We start from the raw sequence: 18,074 nt of genomic DNA on the forward strand, positions 1-18,074 counted from the left end.
GCTTAGTGGATGAGGGAAAGGCTGTGGATGTTGTCTACCTAGACTTTAGTAAAGCCTTTGACACCATTTCCCACAGCATTCTCTTGGAGAAACTGGCTGCTCATGGCTTGAATGGTGTATTCTTTGCTGGGTAAAAAACTGGCTGCATGGCCGGGCCCAAAGAGTGGTGGTGAATGGAGGTAAATCCAGTTGGTGGCCAGTCACAAGTGGTGTTCCCCAGGGCTCAGTATTGGGGCCAGTTCTGTTTAATATCTTTATCAATGATCTGGATGAAAGGATCGAGTGAGTTTGCAGACGACACCAAGTTGGGCAGGAGTGTTGATCTGCTTGAGGGTAGGAAGGCTCTCCAGAGGGATCTGGACAGGCTGGATTAATGGACCAAGGCCAATTGTATGAGATTCAACAAGGCTAAGTGCCAAGTCCTGCACTGGGGTCACAACAACCCCATGTAATGCTACAGTCTTGGGGAAGAGTGACTGGAAAGCTGCCTGGTGGAAAAGGACCTGGAGTGTTGGTCTACAGCCAGCTGAATACGAGCTGACAGTGTGCCCAGGTGGCCAAGAAGGCCAATAGCATCCTGGCTTGTGTCAGAAAGAGTGTGGCCAGCAGGACTAGGGAAGTGATTGTCCCTTTGTACTCAGCACTGGTGAGGCCGCACCTCGAATACTGTGTTCAGTTTTGGGCCCCTCATTAAAAGAAAGACATGGAGGTGCTGGAGTGTGCCCGAAGAAGGGCAACAAAACTGGTGAAGGGTCTAGAGCACAAGTCTGATGAAGAGTGGCTGACGGAACTGGGGCTGTTTAGCCTGGAGAAAAGGAGGCTGAGGGGAGACCTTATAGCTCTCTACAACTACCTGAAAGGAGGTTGTAGCAAGGTGGGTGTCGGTGTCTTCTCCCAAGTAACAAGTGATAGGACAAGAGGAAATGTCCTGAAGTTGCTCCAGGTGAGGTTTAGATTGGATATTAGGAAAAATTTCTGCACCAAAAGGGTTGTCAAACATTGGAACAGGCTGCCCAGGGAAGTGGTGGAGTCATCATCCCTGGAGGTATTTAAAAGACGTGTAGATGTGTTGCTTAGGGACATGGTTTGGTGGTGGACTTGGCAGTGCTAGGTTAGCGGTTGGACTTGATGATCTTAAAGGTCTTTTCCAACCTAAACCATTCTATGATTCTATGATATTACTAAGTGGCACATGTGATACACCTGTACAAATTGAAATCTTTTGGTTTGTCTGGTTCATTGTGCATTTGTTCACCTGGCCATACGGGTTTCTGATAATTTCATTCCTGTTGTGTAGACTTGTCCACTGCATGCTTGACTGATAGCAGTTCATTTCATACAAGCTGCTGTTCAACAGATGATAATGACTTACCGCTTATATCCAAATACTTCTTGCAGTGTCCTGCTGACAGGCCTAGCCTTTTCTTTCTCTCCTTTTTTATTTTCCTAGGTATATTTTGCAGCTGTCAGGCCTTATACCTTTACCTCCTCTAGACTGTCCAAGACTCTTGGATCAGGTTCTATTCAGTCTTCTGAATCTCCAGAACGTCTTCCGCAAAAACAGATGTTTAGAAGGCACAAGAGAAACTCCAAGAAGCAACTATGGCAATATGCACCACCTCTTTCTAGTTCACTTCACTTTGAAGATGGCCTGTGTCATAAAACTTTCCGACTTTCCGCCCTTTTTAATTAATACACAGGTATTCAGTGATACTTATGATATAAAATTTTGCCTGTATAGTCATCTGTAGCACACACATGATCTAAATTTACCTCTGTCAGAATTTCTTTTGCAAATTAAAGGATATCCAAATCCTGAATGGGACACAGAGGAGCTCCTTCCTCACCTGGCCAGTTAAAAATCTCAGGTATCTTTGTCTTAAGGTATTGGTAATAGCCAGCGTGCTTGCCTGAATGGTGAATCAAGACTCCAGCCTTGCTATTCCTGAAATGAGCATCACTTTCATGAAGAAATCTTACATCTCTCTGAAAACTTCACAATAGATAATGCTGACTCTTTTCCTTCCCACCCACCTCTCCACAATGGTACGTTCATTATGTTACTGCTAGAGTAGCATGAACAATGCAGGGCTTGTTTCATACAAGGAGGCTTGTTAATTGAGCCCTTGAGGTTTTTTTAGCAGGAACTGGGACCTAGTTTCCTCCTGTATTCTTTTTCAGGCTTTTGAATTTCACTTGTTTTCTAATCCTCATCCCTAAATTTTTTGGTACATTTCAAAATTCCACTCAGCTTTTGGAAAGTTATCATGAAGCCAAATAAAACAAGGTCACAGCAGAGAGGTTTTGAGGAGGACAAATGTAGAGTTTATGTCTTTTTTACCAAGATTCTTGAAGCCCACGCATTAGTTTAAAGTAGTTTGTGAAAATATTAGAGTGGCCATGCCATGTTAGACCAAAACTCCATCTATCCCAGTATCCAATCCAATAGCATTAACACTGATGAGAGTACAAGAACCAGATCTGTACATAATAACACTTCCCTGGCATATCCTGCACCTTTCAACAACCTTCAGATCAAAATTTTCCTGAGGTGGAGGTGGCGTCTTTAATTTTTTTGTGTGAGATTTGTAACTTGAGTCCTCATTGCCCATCGTCCTGTGCAAAGTGGGAGTAAAATGCTGACATTCTGATCATGCTGAGTTTTACACCCATTTTCCACTGGTGTAAATGACAACATCAGAGGTAAGGAAATGGCAAAAGAGGCACTCAGCCTGAATATGCTTCTCCCTTTGATTACACTTCTGATAAACATATCCTACAAGCAGTTTTGTGTTAGAGAAAATTTTGAAAGGGGAGGGGATGTATAGCACAGGGGTTGAATTATTATTATTTTTTTTTTTTACCTTTCAATGCAAAGTGCAGTGTAAGATCTTTGCAAAACTCTAGCAAGAATTTTCTGTGTGCAAGCTAGAGACAATATTTGTAATACTTCTGTTTATCTGTGTATCTCCCAGCAGACCTGTTTGTAAGTCTGCTTCTGTGCACATTTCTTTGTGTGTATCAGTCTGTTTTTCTTCCTGCTGCCTCTCTCTCTTTCTTTTGTTATGTATGTGCTGTCTCCTTCCCAAATCCCTTATGCTTATTTTCTAGACGCATTTATTTATGTTCCCTCGCTAATTGAAAATCTCATATTTGAAGTTATTATTCTGATTGATGTCTGTCATTTTGATCAAGCAGTTGCTCACAGATGCTTTGTTAGAACAATTTTGCTTGTTAGTTTATCACCATCCATCTCCCTGCTGACCTTCTGTGATGTTTGGTAGCAAAACCATTAAATATCTCCTGCAAACAGAGAGACAATTGGCCATCCTCTCACGTGCACATGGCTGGAGCTACAACTGCAAAACCCTGGGCATTCAGCTGTGTGGGCATGTTCCATCTCAGACTGTAATGGAGATTTCTTCCTAGACAGTGGAACAGGGAAAATTGCTTGTCATAATACAGTAATGTTATTGTTCTTCCTTCCAGTTACATGCTTTGGACACTTAAGAAGTAGGAAGGTGGCTGTGTATTCTACCTGATTTTTGCTCAATAGCTGGCAGTTCAACTCCTCAATCCAACACAAACTTTCTGTGTCTTCTGAGAAAATAAAGTTAATAAATATAACAGAAAATGAAAACAACACTTAGGATTAAGTCTACTAAGATCTCAGATGCTCATTTTTAAAGCTCAGATTTTCAAAGCTGTTGCACTGCAAACTCATGAGTATTTCTGACAGACAGGTTCCCTTGATATCTAAAGGTCTGCTCTGAGCATGCCAAGAACTCCGGTCTTGACAGAGTAAGATATCTATTTTATGCCTAAATCCTCCTGAGATTCACAAAACAGGCATGTCTCTACCTGTCTTGTGTGAAGGACTTGCTCCCAGAGTTATACACTGATATGTATTAAGTATTTATTGGAGTAGGGACCAGAACCCATGTGTTCTTCTCCCACATGACTACCCAACCCAACAGACAAAGGAATCTTGCTTTTTCATTCTTTCTGTCTGGCTTGATGAATATTTCATTTTATCTTGCAAAGTGGAATAACTTCAAGAAAGAAACTCAAAGAATATGTACCCAAGAATACCCAACAACAGAATAGTTAGAATTATCTCCCAGCAAAGAGGACATGTGAATTCAAGCCCCCGAGCCCAAGAGGTAGAATCTCACTTCTCCTCCCATTGCTGTGTTGCAAAAGAAAGCAATGCTTCCTACCACATATTACTTGGAGGTCAGCCTTCTGGGAATGTTTCAAGAACACCCTGAGACTCTACCAGGAGTTTGTGGGCTGAGTATTTTATGGGAATGTTCTTTTAAAGCCATGAAGTTCATTTATACAGTAACTACCAGTATTTCATATGAAATGGCCTTAAAACAAAATGGCTAAGATCATGAAGTGGTGACTGAAACCAGGTCTTTTTCTTCCTGTATTTAAAGCCCAGTCTTCTGAGTGAGTTCTTTCCCTCTCAAAGCAGTCCATAGCTCTAGTGTTTGGGTTTACTTGTTCTTAATGAGATTACTTGTTACCTGGTCTTAATGAGATTGGCTTGAATCCTTACAGCAGGAAGGAAGAAAGTTTGAGTCTCTCATGTCCTATTCAGTCCTTTGATCTCCTTATCTAGACTATTCACTAAAATGTACAGCTCCTCTGCAGGCCATATATTTAACTCACCCACCTTTTATTTCTGAAGAGCATACTTTTAGGAGAGGGTTGGGGATCTAAATCCTGAGTGCAAGGTGGAAGTCACCTGTAGGCATAAGGAAAGTGCCCTTGCCTTGCAGAAATACAAGTTTCATTCATCTTTTTATTTCAAGTGGCCACTTTTGGTCAGAAATATGTGTGTTAACTTTAGGGGAGCTCTATTCATCTTACAGCTGTTGTGGATCTGCTTTTGCAAGGTTGTTTAGTTCACAGTCACAATAGAAGAGCAAAGAGAAACCCTGAGAGATGAAAAAGCAGGAGAAAGGCTAAAGGAAATAACAAACAAGAACTTCATGGAAAAAGTGAAGAAATTAAGAATGAAAGATCCTTCTGGGAATACTGTTCAAAATACTTCTTCACTGGTTTATGACACTTTGTTGAATGCTAATAAAGACACCAGATGTAATGTACTTGTAGTAAAAATTTTAAGGATCTTAGTTTAATTATGTACTACAAGGGTAGAAACATATCTTTTAGTTTTGGGTTTTTTTAATGTTTTCTCCAAAACCAAAGCTTCCTGGAAGTGATGAGAGAGAAACACTCCTTGTATGGAGTTTTGTTTACAGCAAGACATTAGTAACTTTAAGTTGTCTTTCCCGATATTTTATTTATCCTCATTGACTCATTAACATTTTCTGAGGACCCAAAATCCAATACTAGAGCCAAATTTTCCTTGAAATATTCCCATCCCAATGCACCACAAGTTTCTGACAGCAGGCTTGTACTTTTGCTGATCCAGACTCTGTCCATCTCTTTTAAGAAGTAATCATGGTTTCCTGCATTAAATTGAATACAAAAGTCCATCAGGCTGTAATCAGTCTCTTTTTTTGTAGCTGCCATGGCTACATATATTTCTTAACACACTGACTGAAAAAAATCCTGTAATATTATGTACTTATGCTGTAGAGTTTTGTCTACAGTGGCTATACTACTTTTGGTCACACTAACTCTGCCATTCTATACATTATACACATGTCTAGCCAGATTTGTAGAAAAATCTACTTATATTATGAACAATTTTTGCTGGGCTCTGGGCACAAACTCTACATCTTGGATGTACTGTCTGTCTCATGTTCAACATATGTCATGTGAACAACCTGTTCCTGTGTCGTTCTAGTTAAACCCTCAGTTTCTCTTTTTAACTCTCCTCTGACAAGTTACTTATAATTTGCCACCTTCTTCTGATGAGGTTTTTTATCCCTTCAAAAATTTACATATACTTCTTTTTTCATCCTTTTCTGATTACATCTCTTTTTTTCAGCTAATGACTATTTCGCAGTAAGAGTATATTCCTCATTCAGATTTGAAATTTGATCCAGGATCCAGTCAATCCAACTTCTTTTCCTCATGCAGTCTATTGTATTATATGTTCCTCTTCCATGCTATGCCTGACTGCTCTCAAGCCCTTTAAATCTATTCTTCTCATCTGCACTGCACTTGGTAACATAAAAAGGAATTTTCAACCTTATATAGGATGCAGAATCCATGCATTCACTGTCTATGTAGAAAGCAACAAGATGGCACACATATCACCAGAATCTTGAATTCAGCATGTATAGGTATCGAGAGAGTGCCAATGTCTCCTTTCTCAAATAGTGACTCGAGAAGGTCAAAGCTTTCTGTTGCAGAACTGGTGTAGGACAGTAGTGTGTGTGCATTCATTCTCTGGGTTTGGTCCAAAAAGCATTCATCTCTATTATAGTAACTGTAAGATCATCTCGGCTCTTAAGCTCCTGCTGACTCATCTTGATTCATCTTGACTCATGCTTTTACTTTTAGAATTTTTTTTAAAAGGAAGAAAAAAAAAAGATGGGACGGACCTCAAACAGGTAAGAGATGTATATGTAATTCAGAACATTACCTTTTTGGGTTTTTTGGTTTTTTTTGTTTGGGTTTGGGGTTTTTTTTCGGTCAAGGTTCAGTCTACGGTGTGTTTCAAGATGATGTAGAGCCCCAGGGCTATTTGTCTTGGAACATATTTTGATGCCATATCCTTTTAGTCTCAGAATGGGCTCTCTGATTTCATAGGAGATATTTTTACAGTTGCATACTCCTAAAGACATCAAAAGTATGTGAAGGTATTGTAATGTGGTTATCCTTGATATTATTTTTGATGGTGGTAACCTCAATATCAAATATCTATTTAATCTTCACAATCAGGGGAGAAGACTTTCGTGGCCCTGAAAACCTTGCAAGATGAAATTCTAGGTTGGATTTATCCCTTGTACCCAATAAACTCTACTTGCCTTTAGAAAGTATGAGTCTTTGATATTGAAAACAGAAAACGCATACAGTGACAAACAGATAATTCTACCAGGAAAATAAATCTATAGTATTTTTTTCTACAACCTTGTATTTGTAGTTGTGACATGATTTATCCTCTCCAAACACATGACTAAATGAGAAGCAAATAATAAGCTATACATAAATTAGTATGGAATCAAATAAGTATTGATCATATTTGCAGTTGTTTTTAACTAGAAACCAACCCTTTGAGTGATTAACTCGAAATCTCCTTCTTCTTTCTTTTTATTATTTTTCATGGTACTTACAGACAGAGCTTTTAAGCCAGTCGGGGGAAAGTATATTATTTCCATCCCCCTTTTAAAGACTCTATAAAGAACTCTATCGTTCATAATAGCTTTGTTTACTGCGTAGTACAGCATGTTCTAATTATCACCTCTGCCTCACTAACCATACGGTTTATATTCTCACACTCATCAGTTATTTTTATGCCCCCTGCAGAAATGAAGAGAACATTAATAAGAATAATTTTTTCAGGATATCATTTTGGGTGAAATTACAAGAAATAATGTACTAAAGCACAGAAATTCAGCTTTGCTTTAGCATCTCCCAGGATAAATTTGTCTTTCTTTCTTTGTTTCTTTCTTTGTTTCTTTCTTTGTTCCTTCCTTCCTTCCTTCCTTCCATCCTTCTCTTGCTTCTCTTGCTTCTCTTCTTCCCATTTTATTTAAGTAGTTAGAAATACAAAATTAATTAAGATTTATGTTTGGATGTATTTCCTATCAATGACCTGTCTGCAAATACACAACAAATCTGATTCTCTTCAGTGCTGTTACTCTCATTGTAAGGTATTCTTGACCTTCACTAAAGGTCAGTGGTGCAGCTATTACATGTGCCAATGTTCAGATGTACAAAGGCTGCCCAGGCCAAAGTTATTTGGTAACCTGGCTCCAAAGGTGGCAGAAGATGGAGATAAGTGCTAATAACTAATGGGAAAAAATTCCTATTTTAACTTTTTTGTTAGCACCCATACCCACCTTGCATTTCACTTAGGAAATCTAATGGATAATGTCTATTGGCTTATCTGTAAAACTCTTTTTATCACTAAATGCACAATTGGCTGTATTGGGTTTGCATGGCAAGGTTTTGGTAGTGAGGGGGGCTACAGGAGTGGCTTCTGTGAGAAGCTGCTAGAAGCTTCCCCTATGTCCAATAGAGCCAGTGCCAGCCGGCTCCAAGACGGCCCCACCGCTGGCCAAGGCCGAGCCCATCAGTGACGGTGGTAGCACCTCTGGGATAACATATTTAAAAAGGGGGAGAAAAAAACCTGTGCAACAGCAGCTGGAGAGAGGAGTGAGAATATGTGCCAGAAAGAACTCTGCAGACACCAAGGTCAGGGAAGAAGGAGGGGGAGGAGGTGCTCCAGGCACCCAACCAGAGATTCCCCTGCAGCCCGTGGGGAAGACCATGGTGAGGCAGGCTGTCCCCCTGCAGCCCATGGAGGTCCATGGTGGAGCAGATATCCACCTGCAGCCCGTGGAGGACCCCATGCCGGAGCAGGTGGACGCCCGAAGGAGGCTGTGACCCCGTGGGAAGTCCACACTGGAATGGGCTCCTGGCAGGACCTGTGGACCCATGGCGAGAGGAGCCCACGCTGGAGCAGGTTTGCTGGCAGGGCTTGTGACCCCGCAGGGGACCCACGCTGGAGCAGTCTGTTCCTGAAGGACTGCACCCCGTGGCTGGGACCCATGCTGGAGCAGTCTGTGAAGAACTGCAGCCTGTGGGAAGGACTCACATTGGAGAAGTTCATGAAGGACTGTCTCCCGTGGGAGGGACCCCACAGTGGAGCAGGGGAAGAGTGTGAGGAGTCCTCCCCCTGCGGAGGAAGGAGCGGCAGAAACAACATGTGATGAACTGACCGCAACCCCCATTCCCCGTCCCCCTGTGCCACTTGGGGGGGAGGAGGTAGAGAAAATCAGGAGTAAAGTTAAGCCTGGGAAGAAGGGAGGTGTGGGTGGAAGGTGTTTTTAAGATTTGGTTTTATTTCTCACTATCCTACTCTGATTTGACTGGTAATAAATTAAATTAGTTTTTTTCCCCAAGTCAAGTCTGTTTTGCCCACGATGGCAACTGCTGAGTGATCTCCCTGTCCTTATCTCAACCCATGAGCCTTTCTTTCTATTTTCTCTCCCCTGTCCAGGTTAGGAGGGGAGCAATAGAGCAGCTTTGGCGGGCACCTGGCATCCAGCCAGGGTCAACCCACAACATTAGCTCATGTACTTTTTCCAGTGGTCAGACCCATCTAGACTTCTTGGAAACAGCTGCAAATATTTAGTCCATGTTTAACATCAAAGAAGAACCTTATTTATTAATTATTAATATTAGAAAAGGACATGAAAACTATTAATATTAGATTGTCGTGGTTTAACCCCAGTCAGCAGCCAAGCACCATGCAGCTGTTCCCTCACTCCACCCGCCCCACCCCACTCCCAGTGGGATGGGGAGGAGAATTGGGAAAGAAGGTAGAACTCATGGGTTCAGATAAGAACAGTTTAATAACTAAAGTAAAATACAATGCTAACAATAATAATAATGAAATATAATAATAATAATAATAATAATAGCAATGAAAAGGAATATAACAAAAAAAAGAAGAGGGGAAAAAAAGGGAAAAAAACCAAACCAGTGATGCACAATGCAACTGCTCACCACCCGCTGACCAATGCCCAAGCAGCGATCCATGCCTCCTGGCCAACTCCCCCCTGTTTATATACTGGGCATGACGTTCCATGGTATGGAATATCCCTTTGGCTAGTTGGGGTCAGCTGCCCCGGCTATGCTTCCTCCCAGCTTCTTGCACACCTGCTTGCTGGCAGAGCATGGGAAACTGAAAAGTCCTTGACTTAGGATAAGCGCTACTTAGCAACAACTAAAACATCAGAGTGTTATCAACATCATGCTCACACTAAATCCAAAACACAGCACTGTACCAGCTACTAAGAAGAGAGTTAACTCTGTCCCAGCTGAAACCAGGACATGGATGTACAGATACATATGTTTATATAGTACACGCACGCACATACATCCGTGGTATTTGTATTACATACTTCCCATGCAACAGGGGATGCTTTTTTATATTTCCTGATAAGAAAAGCATATCACCAACAAGAATTAATTCAGTGCCTTTTGTCAGTTAGGCTTTTCGGTATACCTGCCTGATACCTCTGGATATGAAAGTTCACCAGATTTGGAAAATATATAACATATTAAAAAAAATTACAAAAATAAAAATTGTGGAGGTAAACTGGACAAAACGATTCTAATTGTATATGATACTATTCATTTATATTTTAATATAAATGTGAAAGACTAAAAAATTAACACAATAAACATAAAAAAAAACCCCAAATTGCTATTGATATACTCATTCATAGCAAAAGGAATGGTTCCCAGGTTAGCAGACTTCAGGTCATTTTAAGCAATTGTCCTGATCTTCATAGGGGAAACCAATGAATTTCACCAACTACTTCCTATTTTAAGACCATTTTAAGAAATAAGTTTAGGTTAAATTTTTATGTCTTTAAATGTTAGAGAAACCAGGACTCTGGGTAAATTGATCCAATAACTAATTATTCCCAGGGTTTAAATGAATGCAAAAATTATTTTGTTTTAGTTTAAGCTTTTTTTGGTTCAGTTTCCAGTTCAAAGAATGTTGATGTAGTTTACCATCTTTATTGAAGGGATGTCTTCTGTTATAATCTTTTCCATGTGTCAGTTTATGAGATATGATCAAAAACCTTCCTATGTTTCTTCTTTTAAAGCTAATAATGTAATTATTAAATCATTACTAGGAACTCATTTTTAGCCCTTTTCCATTGCCAAGACCTTTTTTTTTTCCAATCCACTTTATAGGACTAAGCACAGGAATGAAATCTCTACTACTTCTTCACTGTGTCTTCTAAATAGCCCCAGAATTAGGACGTTTTCCCTTGAACTTGTACCTGCGCACTCTTGTCATTTCTTTTAAAAAACATTTCCATTGCTGAATTTTGGTAGGGAGGGGAAAGCGAGGGGTTGGAGGGAGTCCTTTATTATTTCCTCTGCAGGGAGAAAAGTTATTTATGTATGCACAGCCACCCATGTAGAAAACTACAAGTACTTTCCCGACTGACCTGGCTGTATGTATGGTAGTTCTGCTCCAAAGGCCCTACAGAAGTATTACGATAGCATGTGTCATGGTTTAACCCCAACTGGCAACTAAGCACCACACAGCCACTTGCTCACTCCCCCCGCAGTGGGATGAGGGAGAGAATCAGAAGGGTAAAAGTAAGAAAACTTGTGGGTTGAGATCAAGACAGTTTAACAGGTAAAGCAAAAGCCACACACCCAAGCAAAGCAAAACAAGGAATTCATTCACCACTTCCCATCAGCAGGCAGGCATTCAGCCACCTCCAGGAAAGCAGGGCTCCACCATGGTTACTTGGGAAGACAAATGCCATCACTCTGAATGTCCCCCCTTCCTTCTTCTTCCTCCAGCTTTACATGCTGAGCATGACATCATATGGTATGGAATATCCCTTTGGTCCGTTGGGGTCAGCTGTCCCAGCTGTGTCCCCTCCCAACTTCTTGTGCAGCCCCAGCCTCCTGGCTGGTGGGGTGGGGTGAGAAGCAGAAAAGGCCTTGACGCTGTCTAAGCACTGCTCAGCTGTAATGAAAACATCTCTGTATTATCAACACTGTTTCCAGCACAAATCCAAAACATAGCCCCATACTAGCTACTGTGAAGAAAATTAACTCTATCCCAGCCAAAACCAGCACAGCATGGTACCCAACCTAGCAAGCATTGTATTTAGGGGTATGCCAAAATCTCAAGGAACAGACAGAATAGTTTGTTGTCTGTGTGACTTTTCTTTATAGAATGTGATTTTTGGAGAGTTGCAGTCTGTTTTCCAAATAAAAATAAATTTCAGGTAAACAGCTATTCTATGATTCCCAGCAGTGTTAACCAGTTCGCCCACACATTGACTTCACTGTTCAGCCCCTTATTGTGCAGGACAGACCAAATTCTGTCATCTCAGCACTAACTAGAAATTAACTGGGAGATACACAGTCTCTCCTTTGCTTTTTTCTTAAACCTTTTTGTGATGAAAAATCCAGCAGGATTTTTCCACGTTGTAAATGCTGAGGCCAGAAACTTAACAATGACCCTCATCACATAAACAATGCACACGCAAAGCCTGGGCACAAGAAATCTAATTCTCTGACTGAGAGATGCAATCTCATAATACAGAGCCAATTGTCATAGCTGTTGCTCATGCAAAATAAAGTCTACAATCCTCTTGTCCCACTGATTTCCATGTATCAATAATGGGAGTAAATTGATGCACAAAGACATAGTGATAAAAAAAATCAGACACAAAATAGCCTTTGATATTAACAGCTTCCTTTCATTAACTCTGAAAACGGACTGCCCATCAACAATATAGTGAATTGGGCCTGAAAATAAAAGTATCACTACAAATTCTCCATTTTCTCCAAATACAAAGGAAAGATAGCATTCTCTCATTAAATTTTACAAATAAATTCAAATCATTGGCTTGAGCAAAAATGATGACATAGCTAACCAAAAAATCTCCAAAATCAGTACTGAAATCAAGTGAAAATGAGTAAATAAATGCATCTATATTTAAAGGGAAAAAAGCAGGCAAAGCATTTATGTAGTATATAAAAATCTGCAGGACATCGTTCCGATCTCTCTGTCTGTATGCAAAACCAGTCGTATACAAAGAGTTTTATTTTCTTCTGTAGAAAAGAATTTAGTTGCTGAGGACTTTTTTCTTCCTAACTAGCTGTCAGCTGTTACTGTCAGCAGTGATTAAACATAAGCAGGAGTTGTGATTCATCAACGGCAGATAGAATCATCACGGATGTAAAGTATTTTGTTCCAAGGTCAGATCTTGTATGAAGCTAGGACAACTTTATGCACCAATCCCTGTGTCTGGTTTATTTATGGAAATTCATTTACTGTCATATCATTACAGAACAAGGATAAAATTTATATGCAATTGGAGAAATATGTTCAGAAAACATGGGGAGGGTGAAGTGTGTGTGTATGTATGTGTGTGTGTTTTATGAACAGTATGATATGCTGGATCTATGGCAATGCACATACATTCTAGTGTGCATATTAATGCTTTGTATCTACAGAGAACCTGATGTATTTAGAGATCTCGGAACAGCTTAAAAACATTACAGCATCCCTCCCCTGGGCATTGCTTTAGCATGTTTCTTAACCAATAAACTCCTCAAGAAGTGTCACTTACCCAATCTTTGTACACTACCTAAAACAACAGGACTCTTATCAGGATCAGCAACTCTGGGCATTTTTAATACCTACTTAATAATAATAATTACAGATGGCTAAAATGAAGTATAAAGAGATTAAGTGATTTGTTGGACTATGCACAGCAAGAAAATAACTAAATGGGGAATATGCCCTGGGATTCTGTGTTCCTAATCCTACATCTCAGCTAGCAAATTTGTAATTCCAGAGACACTGAGAATCGTGCTTGACAAACATGATTGCCTTCTATGACAAAGTAACCTGCTCGGTTGATGTGGGGTGAGCAGTGAACATTGTCTACCTGGATTTCTCCAAGGCTTTCGATACAGTTTCCCACAGCCTCTTCCTAGAGAAACTGATACGTTATGGTCTAGACAAGTGGTCTGTACGATGGGTGGGGAACTGGCTAACAGGCCGCACCCAGAGGGTGGTGGTAAATAGCTCCTTTTCAAACTAGCCACATGTCACAAGTGGGGTCCCCCAGGGATCGATATTGGGCCCAACGTTGTTTAATATCTTCATAAGTGATCTGGATGATGGGATCAAGTGCACCCTCATGAAGTTTGCTGATGATACCAAACTGAGTGGGGAAGTGGACACTTCGGAAGGGAGAGCCCTGCAGGAAGACCTGGATAGGCTGGAAGAGTGGGCTAACAAGAACCTTATGAAGTTCAACAAGGACAAGTGTAAGGTCTTGCACCCGGGAAAATATAATCCAGGAGTGCAGCACAGGCTGGGATCTATCCGGCTGGGGAGCAGCTCTGTGGAAAGGGACCTAGGGGTCCTGGTGGACAACAAGCTCAATATGAGTAAACAGTGTGCTGCTGTGGCAAAGCAAGCCAACAGGATGCTGGGTTGCATCAACAAAGACATCACCAGCAGAGATAAAGAAATCATTATTCCACTCTACTCAGTGCTTGTCAGGCCACACCTGGAATACTGTGTTCAGTTTTGGTCCCCACTATACAAAAAAGATGTGGACAGGCTGGAGAGGGTCCAGAGAAGGGCCACAAAGATGATCAAAGGACTGGAAAGCCTGCCATATGAAAGGCTGAGAGAACTGGGTTTGTTCAGCCTTGAGAAAAGAAGGCTTAGGGGAGACCTTATCACCATGTTCCAGTATTTAAAGGGTGGCTACAAAGAAGATGGCGACTCCCTTTTTACAAGGAGTCACATGGAAAAGATGAGGGGTAAAGGGTACAAGTTACTCCTGGGGAGATTCTGATCGGACACAAGAGGAAAATTTTTCACATTGAGAACAATCAACCATTGGAATAATCTCCCTAGGGAAGTGGTGGATTCCCCAACATTGGACACTTTTAAGGTTCAGCTGGACAGGGTGCTGGGCCGTCTTTCTAGACTGTGCTTTTGCCAAGAAAGGTTGGACCAGATGATCCTTGAGGTCCCTTCCAACCTGGTATTCTATGATTCTATGATTCTGTGATAGTAATTCGTGCAGAAATTATTCCTGACTCTCCAGTAAACCATCACTACCAAGGCCATCAGCTGGAATCCAACCATAATCAAATAGCATTATCTATTTTTTTTAATTTCTCTTTTATGGGGAAAAAAAAAGAAATAAAGAATTCCTTCAGCTGACACCTACAGACATATAAACATATGGGGGATAATCAGTGACTGACTATTCATATGTCTTAACAACAGGCAGTAAAAAAGCAAGGAGAATGAGACATTGGCAGCCATTGTTTTGTCTTCCAAACAGCCAAAGTTTGCTCATCTGATGCATACATCAGGTAGTTAGATACAAAAGTTTACAACAGTGAGAATCATTTTATGCATAATTCATGTCAAGAAAAAAGGGCTATATCTTCAGAGAATATTATTATGTTCATCAAATAATTTGACAATCTCTAATCAAGAGTCAGGAGAGGCGATATAAATGACCCTCATATGTTCATTTTTTCAAAAAAACCACAGAAGTCAGAAAGATGCTAGCAGAGGAGGATAAATGGCACAAAATAACTGAAATCGGATGATGATATGTTGGATTGAGACAACATATTACATTCTGGGATCTCAAAGCTCTTTCCAGGCTTCAATTCACAAAACTTCTTGAAGAAGATAAGTATCATTATAAGTATTATAAATTGAACTGATAAGCAGAGTGTCAAGACTCATTTTAAGTTATGCAGCAACTCTCAGGAGAGCCAAACACAGAATTCAGAACTTGGGGTCTTCAGTACATTTTGCAGTCATTACAGATGGAGTCAAGGGTCAAAAAATCATTCTTTCCCTAACAAACTTCTGAATAATACAGGGATTTGCTTGATTTCATTTTGTTTTGTTTCAATTCTTTCAAAGAGCCTCAAGGAAACTGTCCTTGTCAGGCACCCTCTGAGTGACTGTGGTGGGACCTTATCCACTGAGTTTTATCTGTTCCAGATAAAGAACTATGGATGCTTCCTTTCCTTTACCACAGCAAAGGAAGTAGGTTGTCCACAAGGTGTTCCTGGAAATGATACCAAACCTCCTCCTTGACCCAAGTGACCAGTATTATATCCGTTATGCCATGATTGTCTGTATATGAAGTATAAGCTTTCCCAGAGCTCCAATTACGCAGTCAATCTCCCTCTCTTGTAATACACCTTCCTTTCACATTCCTAAGCATCCTTTTCCCCTGCATTCTTCCTCTCAAACTTGCTGAGTTTCTAACTCCTGTCACTAAAATACGAATTCTCTCTCCTATTGCTTGTAAATTTTCTATTCACCAGATTTCAACCCGTTTAGACAAATCTGGCTGGATTTCTTTTCCTGAGTCTCGGCTATCTCAGGGCATTTCCACTTGAACAGGATGAAGAAAAGTTGAGTAATCCTTTATAGTCATTCTGGTCTCTGCTCCCAACACAAAGCACAAGGAAGCAGTTCACTCCCACCCCTGAAGTCAATCTACAAAGCAAACAGGATTAATAGGTAGAACAAGTCATCCATAATATTTCATTAACACCATTCGGAAATCAGCAGTGTTTTACATGCTATTGTTCAGTCATCCCGAGCTTGCTGTAGGCTCATGATTCTGGCTGCCTGTAGAACACATTTCATTCTTCAAAGTTATCATTGCTCTTCTTCTGCATGTCATTTGACTCCGATGGAGACCGAAAGACATATATCAGATCTTCAGCAGTATCCCATTGAGAGTTCTCATGGCACTTCAGTCACTTAGGCATGATCTATGCTCTCAACAGTTAAAGATAATGACTTCAGGAATAATCTTTCATAGGTTTTATATTAAATGAGACTAAAGTGCAAGCAGGGTATTAAAGTACCCTGTTATTTGCAGAGTGCTTAGAGTAACCTTAAATATGGAGATGATCAAATTTCATGACCTTTATTTTTAATTTTTCCTTTTTTTTTTTTTCTCTTGTGTGTGAAAGTCTGGCATGTGTGTATGCTTCATCCAGACAGGTACACAGGCACCTATAACCAGGGTGTATGTGCATATATACACAAGCTGTACATTGGGTAGTATGAGTAGCTCTGTCCTTTAACCACTGCATAGAGAATATTGCAGCCTACATATTCAGCTGGGTCCATTTTCATAGCTTCATTTGGTATCTGATCTGTATTACAGTGATCTGCTCTTTCAACTCATGCAGGTACAACATCTTTGGCAAGGAAAAAGAAACAGAGGCCTAGATAGTGTCTTCATGGGCCTCTGTGATCACAGGATTGGACCTTTCATCTTCCACTTAGATACAGAATTATTCTCCGCTCCTTCTCCTAACAGCAGAGATCTGCACTGTTAAACAGTCACTGTATTGCATGCCACCACTGACTGCATTTCAGTCATGCCGGGGCAACTTATTTACAGAAACAATGCACTGTGTATAAATGCATATGCATACACACACACACACAGAGACATATCACAGAAGTGATAATGATATCCTTGTGATGAATTGCACAGTCAGGTAGAATTTAAGTTGTTGATTTTAATGTTCAGAATAAGCTTCAAGAAAGTTGAAGTCCCACTCATAGCTTTTTTATAGAACAATACACTAATTTGATCTTGCTTTCCCCACTTACTATTAAATGACCCACATAGCCAACCGATATAATTTCATGGGCAAAGGAAAAATGTATTTTGTGGTACATTGCAAAATATTTGTGTTTGATTAATTTTAAATACAAGTTTCCATGAAGCTGCATGACTGTTTAACATATTAGAAAGACTCCTCGCAAGTATAAAGGTGCTTCAATCAGAAAAAGGCAATTTACCCTGTGATTTTTCACATGGAGCTCAATAACAAAATGAATATTCCAAGTATAATGGAATATTCAGTGCAGTGCCAGCAGTCAACCTTTGCTGCTCCGTTGCTCGAATTTTCCCACACTGTATTTACAATATCCTCCCTCTGTGCATAGGGAACATCTTAATGAATACCTACAAAGCCATGTCACCACTTCTTTCAAATTCTTCCTTCACTCTACACAGCAATGGCTTGTTAGAAATACATCTAAAGCACTTATGCAGCCAGTTGCATGTGCTTGTAGAAAGGGTAGTCTCTTCTTTATGTAACTAACTCATGTCACGTAGAATTATCTCACCTGCTACTTCCCGACCTCCTTCCTTTGTCATCCTCACTTCTTGTCTCTCTTTTTATACTTAAATGATAAGCCCCCTCTGGGGAAACACTACCTGGTAAGATTTAGGTCTGCTGAATGTACGGTGCTGAAGGACCCAGACCTCAAAGCATTGTGTGCAACTAAATAATAATATCAGTAACAGCAAACTCTTATGTATTCTGGCTCCTTAAGGCTG

This window comes from Gymnogyps californianus, chromosome Z, assembly GCF_018139145.2.
Source record: "Gymnogyps californianus isolate 813 chromosome Z, ASM1813914v2, whole genome shotgun sequence".
NCBI lineage: Eukaryota > Metazoa > Chordata > Aves > Accipitriformes > Cathartidae > Gymnogyps > Gymnogyps californianus.